We start from the raw sequence: 10388 nt of genomic DNA, 5'->3' as shown, positions 1-10388 counted from the left end.
ACGATCCCTCAAGTTTCTCCTAATGCAAGGAAGGGAGGAATGTAGGAGAGAGAGAGAAATGGTGGGGAAAGCGGAGAGTGATGGAAGTATGGAGAAAGAGAACGAGAGAAAGAGAGAGTGAGTGAGAGAGAGATAGGGAGAAGAAGGGCCACTGGATGCCGGAGGCGAGGAAACCATGTGGATGCAACGAGTTTACTTCACTCGGAGTGCGGTGTGACCTCACTCACTTCGGTGCGTGTTCGGGCTTTGACCTGGGGTCGTGGCTTCTCGCGGACTGAAGGCCTGGAGCCCCGGCGATGAGCAGGAACAGACCAACGTCCAATCCATGAACCAACGGTGGCTGCATATCTCCCGGGAAATACAAGTTATGTATGAGTGACACAAATCCCTCCGACATTCCCTCCTGCCCTCAATATTTTCTCTCTTCCTTCCATTCCTTATCTTTTCCTCTCCCTGTTTATCTTCCGCTCTCAATCCGTCTATATTCCTCTCTTCCATCCCTTCCCACGGTTCTCTTTTTACTCTCTGAAGCGCTCACTCTCCCCTTCTCTCTCCAGCACTTCGCTTTCCGGCTCCCCCCTCCCTCTCTTTCTCCCGTTCACCGCCTCTTTTCTCCCGCTTTCCCAATTTTTCGCCGAAAGTCCTCACCCTCTATTCTGTACATCGCTGCTACCTACTCCTGTTTCCCCATTTCTGTCACGCTTAGCTTCCATCTCTCTCCACACTCTACCCCTTCTCTCACCCCCTCGACCTTCTGTACACTCCCCTCACCTCTTCTCCGCTGATCCCTAATCATCCCCTCTCACCCCTCCCTCTCTTTCTCCCCACTGTCAATATTCTCCCAGCTCCCACCACTCTAATGTCTCTCAGCAACGCACTCTCATTTCCGCATTCTCTGTCCTCTCCGCAATTCCTCTCCCTGCTCTCGGTTCCTCTCTCTATCAGCTGTCCACCTGGAGTTTGCTGGTGTCGGTTTGACCGCCTTCTCATCACGGGTTTCCTCCGACAACCGTCGTTGTCAGCTCAGAGACGCAGAGAGTCCTGTACAAGATGGATGAGGGCAAAACCTACGTAAACGTGAGGTTTGCAGAAACGGATGCACAGTCTCCTTCCAACGGTGAGTGGGTCAGATAAAAATGGGGGTAGAGAGAGCTCCATTCTGAGTTTGATCCCGGGTGTGTGCGACCGGACGGGTAGAGGGAGCCTCACGGACTCTCAATGTTCTGTCCCCAGCTGAACCTGATGTATCGTACGTGGATCTTAATCTCAGGACCATCTCTGTTCCCCGGCTCCGGACAGGTGGAGGTCAGTTTCATCTCTGTCAGGTTTGACCGCCGTTAGGTGAAGTGTTCGCTACTGTCGGGAGATCTCATGGAAGGCGCTCAATTGACCCTAACGATTAGTCAGAGGGAACCCACGAACCCATCGCGTTCACTGTTCTGTCCCCAGCTGAAAGGTGGGATAAGCGATGAGGAGGGAGCTCTGTTGGAGGATTGGCGCAGAGCCTGCACTCGGGGTAGGGGAGTGGAGACAGAGCTGGGGAGGGGAGGTATAGAGGGAGTCATATGGAATAGGATGAAGAGAGAGTATTGTGGGAGGAGTCAGTAAAGAGCGAATGTCATAGCAAGGGCGTTATGGTAGTTGTACTGCGGGAGGGGTGTTGAGCAGGAGACATTAAGAAAGGAGCGCTGTGGGGATGGCAGAGAGCAGGAAAAACCGAGCGAGGACTGATGAGGATATAGGACAGTGGGAGGGACGCAATATAAAATTAAAATCTCACTCTACTCTTACTTACCCCAGTCTCTCTCTCTCTCTCCATCTCCTCACTGCCCTCTTTCTCCTACTACCTCACTAACCCTCTACCAATTTCCCCCGTTCTCGCCCGTCCCTCTTGTTCATCCTCTCTCTCCACATTTTCTCACACTTCTTCCTCTATTCCCCTTCTCTCTCGACTTTCACCTTACGTCTTTGCCTCTCTCCATCTCTCAACCCCTTCTCTCCCCACTCTTTCCCTCATCTCACACTTTCTACCGACTCTCTCCTTCATTCTCTCTCTGTTCAAACGCTCTACAGCCCCTCTATCACACAGCCCCTCTCCCGCTCTTCCTCTTCCCGCATCCTCTCGCTACCTATTATCTCTCTCAATTGATTTCCGTTTCCATCCCCTCTCGATCCCCCCCCCACCATTTTCCACTCACTCCCACTCCACACACTCTCCTTTTCTCTACCCACCAGTCCCCTCTTTCTGCTTCGCGCACTCTCCGGTCTCTATTATCCTTCTGTTTTCCCCTCTCTCACTCTGTCTCCCTCGCTCTCCTTGTCTCTTCACCCGTCCACCTTGTCCTCACTTCTACCTCTGCCCACTTATTCTCTCTTTCACCCCTGTCAATGTTCCTTCACTCATCGTCTTCCATCCATTTGCTTCACTCTCTCTCTCTCTCTCTCTCTCTCCCTTTCTCTCTCTCTCTCTCTCTCTCTCTCTCTCTCTCTCTCTCTCTCTCTCTCTCTCTCTCTCTCTCTCTCTCTCTCTCTCACTCACACACACACACACACACACACACACACACACACACACACACACACACACTCACACTCATATTCTCCGTCTTTCCTCCCCAGACGGTCTGATCTCCACCTATGCAGAACTGAACTTTTCGAAAGCCGAACCCCTCATTGCTGAGTTTGAGGATCACCGCAACGTCTCGCATCCTGGCGAGCAGACAATCACTGCACCGACAGGTCAGTGGTCGCAGTATTGACGTCATTCTGGAGAGTCTCACAAGTCATGCCCCCAAGTCTCCACGTTCCTAATGTACCCGAATAAACCACTTCCTCCGGCAGCTCGTTCCATAGATGGTATACCATCTGGGTAAACATAGAAACATAGAAAATCTACTGCACAGTACAGGCCCTTTGGCACACTAGCTTATGCCGAACATGGCCCTACCTTAGAAATTACTAGCCTTACCTATAGCCCACTATTTTACTATGCTCCATGTATCAATCTAAAAGCCTCTTAAACGACCCTATCTTATTCGCCACCACCACCGTTGCCAGCAGTCCACTCAACGCACCCTCCACTCTCTGAGTAAAAAAAAAAACTTACCACTGACATCTCCTCTATACCTACTCCACATCACCTTGAAACTGTGTCATCTTTGGGAACCATTGCAGCCCTGCGGGAAAGCCTCTTACTATCCAAGTGATCAACGCCTCTCATCATCATTTACACGTCTGTCAGCTCTAACTCATACTCCTTCGCTCCAAGGAGAAAAGGCCACGTTCACTCAACCTATTCTCATAAGGCATGCTCCCCAATCCAGGTAAAATCCTTGTAACTATCCTTTGCACCGTTTCTACGGTTTTCCCATCCTTCCTATAGTAAGGCGACGAGAGCTGAGCACAGAACTCCGGGTGAGTCTTAGCAAGTTCCTATAGAGCTGCAACATTACATCTTGGCTCGTAAATTCACTTCCACGATTGATGATGGCCATCGTAACCGCAGAGTCAACCTGTGCAGATGTTCTGAGCGTCCTAGGGACTCGTACCCCAAGATCGCTCTGATCTTCCACACTGCCAAGTTTCTTACAATTAATACTATATGCTGCCACCTTATTTGACCTACCAAAATGAAGCACATCAAACTTATCTGGGTTGAACTCCATCTGCCACTTCTCAGCACAGTTGTGCATTGTCTCAATGTCCCGCTGTAATCACTGACAGCCCTCCACACTATCCACAAAACCTCCAACCTTTGTGTAATCTGCAAACCTACTAGCCCATCTCTCCACTTCCTCATCCAGGGCATTTATAAAATCACCATGAGTAAGGGTCCCAGAACAGATTCCTGAGTCACTGCACTGGTGACAACCCTCCATGCAAAAAATGACCCGCCTACAACCACACTTTGCCTTCTGTGGGCAAGCCGGTTCTCGATCCACAAAGCAATGACGCTTGGATCCCATGCCTCTTTACTTTCTCAACAAGCCTTGCATGGGGTACCTTATCAAATGCCTTGCTGAAACCCATATACAGTACATCTACTGCTTTTCCTTCATCAATGTGTTTAGTCACATCCTCATAAAATTCAATCAGGCTCGTAACGCACAACCTGCTCTTGACAAAGCCATGCTGACTACTCCTAATCATGTTATAGCTCTCCAAATGTTCAAAAATCCTGCCACTCAGGATTCTCGCCATCAGCTTACCAACCACTGGGGTACGACTCACTTGAGTATAATTTCCTGGGCTATCTCTACTTCCTTTCTTGAATAAAGGAACAACCTCCTCAACCCTCCAATCCTCCGGAACCTCTCCCGTTTCCATTGATCATACAAAGATCATCACCAGAGGCTCAGCAATCTCCTCCATCGCCTCCCACAGTAATCGGAGGTACATGCCATCCGGTCCCGGCGACTTATCCAACTTGATGCTTTTCAAAATCTCCAGCACATCCGTTTTCTTCATATCTAAGTGCTGAAGCTTTTCAGTCTGCTGCGTCATAACTACTGTCAAGAAGATTATTTTCCATAGTGAATACCGAAGCAAAATGTTCAATAAGTACCTTCGCTATTTCATCCGGCTCCATACACAGTTAACCCACTGTCACATTTGATAGGTCCTATTCTTTCACGTCTTATCCTCTTACTCTTTTCATACCTGCAGAATCCCTAGGGGTGCTCCTTAATCATGCACGCCAAGACTTCACTTAGCCCCTTTCTGGCTCTCCGAAATTCCCTTTTAAGTTCTTTCCTGTTAGCCTTACAATCTTCTAGATCTCTAACATTACCTAGCTCTCGGACCCTTTTGCAAGCTGTTTCTATTCTTCTTGACTAGATTTAGTACAGCCTTGCTACACCACTGTTCCTGTACCTTACCATATCTTCCCAGTCTCATTGGAATGTACCTATGCAGAACTCCACACAAATATCCTCTACACATTTGCCAGATTTCATCCGTACTTTTTACTGGTATCATCTGTTTCTTATTTAAGATTCCAATTTCCTGCCTGATAGCCTCGTAATTCCCCTTACTCCAGTTAAACGTTTTTCTAACTTGTCTGCTCCTATCACTCTACAGTGCCGTTGGATAGGTGATAGAATTATGATCAATCTCTCAAAAATGCTTTCCAACTGAGATTTCTGACACTTGGCCACGTTGATTCTCCAATACCAAATCAAATACAGCCTCTTCTCGTGTAGGCTTCTCTATCTTCCTGAACACAGCTAATAAACTCTACCCCATATAAACCCCTTGTTCTAGAGAGATGTTAATCGATACTTGGGAAAGTAAAATCTCCCATCGCGACAATTTTGATAGTATACATTTCCAGGATCTGTTTCTATATCTGATCCTCAATATCCCTGTTACTCTTGGGCGGCCTATAAAATAAAACTGTAAATTTATTGACCACTTCCAGTTCCAAACCTCCACAAAAGAGACTCATTAGACAATCCCTCCATAGCGTCCACCTTTTCTGCAGCCGATGCTACACAGATATGTGGAGGAACTGCTAGTGTTGAAGAAACAGAGAGACTTCGGTAGTTTAGAAGAATGGAGAAAGAAGTGGTAAATGAAATACAGTGTTGGAAAGTATATGGTCATGCACTTGGATGGATGAAATAATTCAACAGACTATTATTTAGATGCGGAGAAAATTCAAAATGTAGAGATGCAAACGTACTTGGGAGTACTTGTGCAAGGTACCCTAAAGATTAATTTCCAGTTTCGGTCGGTGGTGAAGAAAGCGAATGAAATGTTGACATTCAGTTCTAGATGTACAGAATATAAGAGCAGGGATGTGTTTATGAGGCACCAAAATTCACTCATAAGACCACACTTAGAGGTTTGTTTTTGCTGTTTTAATCTCCATATTCATACTGATATCATAGTCAATAGACAATATATTCAGGAGTAGGCCATTGGGAAACTGGAGCCAGGAGCGGCAGTCAATGTGATCATGGCTGATCATCCACAAACAGTAACCCGTTCCTGCTTTCTCCCCAGATCCCTTGACTCCGCTATATTGAAGAACTCTATCTAACTCTTTCTTGAATGCATCCAGAGAATTGGCCTCCACTGTCTTCTGAGGGACAACATTCCATAGATCCTCAGCTCTCTGGGGGAAAGTGTTTTTCCTGAACTCCGTTCTAAATGGTGTACCCCTTATTCTTAAACTGTGGCCTCAGGTTCTGGGCTCCACGAACATCGGGAACGTATTTCCTGCCTCTAACGGGTCCAAGCACTTAATAATCTCATATGTCTCAATCATATCCCCTCTCATCCTTCTACATTCCAGTGTATGCAAGCCCTGTCGCTTCAATCTTTCAACATATGACAGTCACGCCATTCTGCGAATTAACCTTGTGCCTACGCTGCACTCCCTCAATAGCAAGAATATCCTTCCTCAAATTTGGAGACCAAAACTGAACACAATGCTCCAGCTGTGGTCTCACCAGGGCCCTGTATAACTGCAGAAGGAACTCTTTGCTCCTATACTCAACTCTCCTTGATATGAAGGCCAACATGCCACTAGCTTCCTTCACTGCCTGGTGTACCTGCATGTTTACTTTCAGTGATTTATGTACAAAAACACCTAGATCTCGTTGTACATCCCCTTTTCTTAACTTGACACCATTCAGATATTAGTCCCCCTTCCTGTTCTTGCCACCAAAGTGGTTAACCTCACATTTATCCACATAAAACTGCATCTGCCATGCATCTGGCCACTCACGCAACCTGCCCAAGTCACTCTGCACTCTCTTATCATCCTCCTCATATTTCACACCGCCACCAGCTTTGTGCCTGCAAATTCGCTAAGGTACGTTTAATCCCTTCATCTAAATCATAAATGTATATTGTAAATAGCTGCGTTCCCAGCACCGAGCCTTGCGGTACCTCACAAGTCACTGCCTGCCATTCTGAAAAGGATTCGTTTATCCCTATTCTTTGTTTCCTGTCTGCCAACCAGTTTTATATCCATGTTAGTACCCGACCCCAATACCATGTGCTCTAATTTTGCCCACTAATCTCCTAAGTGGGGCCTTATCAAAGGCTTTCTGAAAGTGCAGGTACACGACTTCCACCGGATCTCCCTTGTTCATTTTCAGAATTACATCCTCAAAAAATTGCAGACGATTATTCAGGCATGATTTCCCCTTAGTTCCATTCGAGAGGGTTGAGGGAAGATTCCCGAGAATGATTCCAGGAACGAAAGGTTTTCCGCATGAGAAACGTTCGGCAGCTCTTGGGCTGTGCTCCCGGGAGTTCAGGAGAACGAGGGAGGATCTGATAGAAACATTCCGAATGATAAAAGTCCAGGACACACTAGATATGGAAATGTTCCTTCCCGTGGTGAGGGATTCCAGGACAAGAAGGCACAACTTCAGGATTGAAGCTCATTCTTTTAGAACTTAGATGCGGAGAAATTACTTCAGTCAGAGGGTGGAAAATCTGTGGATTTTTTTTTACTACCAGCACCTGCGGAAGCCAAGCTACTGGGTGCATCTAAGGCAGAAATAGACAGGTTCCTGAGGAGACAGCGTTTCAAAGAGTATAGGAAGAAGGCTGAGGAGTGGGGATGACGAGAAGTATTAGATCAGCCCATGCTTGAATGGAGGAGCAGACTCGATGGCACGAATGGCCTACTTCTGCCACCTAATCTTATGGTCTTATGGTCGTATGGTCTCGCCACAGCTGCGCAAGAACGGAAGTCGAAAGTGAAGATCGGAAATAGACCGTACCGTCTGATCTGCCGACTCTGCCTCATCGTGATTGTGGTCGGACTGTCGATCCATGGTGAGTGGAATGGGCTCCCGCTGGAGTCAGACGCTAAATAATGACACCCACACGCCCCTCACTGTAACACCGTTTAAAACCCATCACCAAAACACGGACACACCACTAACCGTAATAAAAACACGGACTTAACCATAACACAATGAAGACACGTGCTATTCACTATAATATCAGCAGCACTGTCACGGTCACGAACTTCAATTAGACACAAGAACACTCCTAACCGCGACACTGACACGACCATCTCCGGGACACACACATGACAGTCGCACTGTCCGCAACGCACCCCTCACTGTAACATCGACATTCTCCTGACCGTATCACTGATAAACTCCTCAGTGCCACAACAAAAAACACCTCACAGTGACACCGACACGCTCTTCACCGTGACACTGGGGAACAATACACCGGGACACCTTCACGCTCCTCAACGTGATTCGCTCTGCACCGCACCATGACAAATGCACACACGTCACTGTAACACCCCTTACCGAGACGGTACCGGTACTCAACCTAGCACCGATGCACCGCTCACTGAGGCAATTACCCACGCCTCACCCTGACACAGGGAAACCCCTGAACCTGATACCGACACCTAAATTCCCAATGAAATCGACATCTTCTTCTCTGTGACACAGTCACAGAGTTCAGCGTGATACTCTTACACACACCGGGGCAATGACATGTCTCTCACCGTGACACAGACACACTTGAAAACAACACACCATGACACAGACACTCCACCCACGGTGAAACGACAAGGCCCTTCACCCTGACATTTTCTTCGCCTTGACATCGAGATACACTTTATTGTGTACCGGTACACCTCTCACCGAGGCACGGAGACTCCTATCACAGTGACACCGACACGTCCCTCACAGCAACTCGGACATTCCCCGCACGATACTGACGCAGATCCACAAAACCGTCATCGGGACATTGATATACCCCTCAGCGTGACACAGACACGCCCCTCAAGGTGGCGCCTCCCAATGAGCCACAAGCGCATCCATTAGATATTTTTGTATTATGAGGACACTCGTTTATTGTCATTGAGAAATGCATGCATTAAGAAATGATACAATGCTCCTCCAGAGTGATATCACAAAATTAAAATAAAAGACAAACCAAAGACAAACAGTGACAAAAGCACATAATATAGTCACAGTAGTGCAAAGCAATACCGTAAATTGATAAAAAAACACACCATGGGCACAATTTAGTAAAAAGGTCTCCAGTCCCGATCGACTCCAATAGTCCCGATATCAGGCAGCAAAAGGGAGTATCTCTCCCTGCCATAAACTTCCAGGCACTGCCAACTAATGCCTCGAAAGTACCCGACGACGGCCGACACGGAGTCCGTCCGAAAACTTCGAGCCTCCGACAAGTTCCTCTGATATCGCCCCCCGAGCGGAATCCTCTGTGGAGCCCCTTCGACCTCGTCCCGGCCGCCGAAACAAGCAAAACGTAGGTCTCAGCGGCCTTCTTCTCCGGAGATTGAATACCGCACAGTCGCAACGGCAGTGAAGCGGGTATTTCAATAGTTTCTCCAGATGTTCCTACACGCTCTCACGTCTGTCTCCATCAAATCAGGATTGTGCACGTATCCCTACTTAACAAGTAACAGATATCCATCTCCAGAGAGGCCGCGCGCGCTGCGTCGCGCCGCCATTTTCTCCTCCTTTACTGGGACACCCTTCACCGTCACACTGACACAACACTCTCTGTGACCAGTTCGGTAGCGCGATACTGACTCACGTGTCACTGCAAACGCGAAACATCCTTCAACATCTCTCTCAGTATCGCAGATTCGTCAGTCTAAGGTCACCACGGATCGAAACTACCATGATTTAAACTCAACCCTCCAATCCAAGCTTTCTGCGCTCAACGCTAATCTGTCCGTTATTGAACGAATGCAGAGCGATCTCCATCACCACTTCACTGAGATGGAAACGAAGTACAGATCTGTCAACGAAACCAAGGCTCAAATCTGTGAATTTTTGACAAGCAGAAGAGGTGAGTCATCATTCCACTCTTTCACTTGCTCCTCGACATAGGGCAGGCATGGAGAGAGGAAGAATCACTCTGTGCTTGACATCGGGAGTGTATGGTTCTGGTATGGAGGGTGATTCACTCTGTTTGACCCGGTGAGTGTATGATGGTGCAGCTTGCAGGAAGTTTCACTCTGTCACTGAACCCAGGAGAGTGTGACGGGACGTTGTGGATGTGGATTCACTCTGTGTCTGACCACGGGATTGTGAGACGTAACATTACAGCCTTACTCTGTGTCTCCTTCCGGGAATGTCTGATGGGACTGTATGAATCCAGCTTCATTCTGTGTCTGACAGCGGGATTGTGTTATGAGACAGTGCCGAGAGAGATTCACCCGATGTCTGACCCCTGAAGTTATGGCACCGTGGAAAGAGCGTTACACTCTGAATCCGGCAGTGTGTGATGGGATCGTGGAGAGAGAGCTTAAGTATGTTTAGGACTCCGGGAGTGAGTGATGGAAGTCGTTAGAGCGGGATTCACTCTGTGTTTGAGTCCGAGAGTGTGTGATGGGATCGTGGAGAGACATCTTCTGTCTGCGT

At 47.8% G+C, this 10388-nt stretch overlaps 1 long non-coding RNA gene across 1 annotated transcript; it reads left to right on the top strand.

Annotated features, from left to right (window-relative positions):
* The first annotated feature begins 1044 nt into the window (after positions 1 to 1044).
* Positions 1045 to 2706, top strand: LOC132387261 (uncharacterized). Its single transcript, XR_009509840.1, has 3 exons — positions 1045 to 1117; positions 1234 to 1305; positions 2620 to 2706. It is a non-coding gene; the product is annotated as an uncharacterized LOC132387261 (long non-coding RNA).
* The last annotated feature ends 7682 nt before the right edge of the window (positions 2707 to 10388 follow it).

The sequence above is a fragment of the Hypanus sabinus genome, unplaced genomic scaffold, assembly GCF_030144855.1.
Source record: "Hypanus sabinus isolate sHypSab1 unplaced genomic scaffold, sHypSab1.hap1 scaffold_1666, whole genome shotgun sequence".
NCBI lineage: Eukaryota > Metazoa > Chordata > Chondrichthyes > Myliobatiformes > Dasyatidae > Hypanus > Hypanus sabinus.
This window is presented reverse-complemented; position numbering and strand designations above follow the sequence as displayed.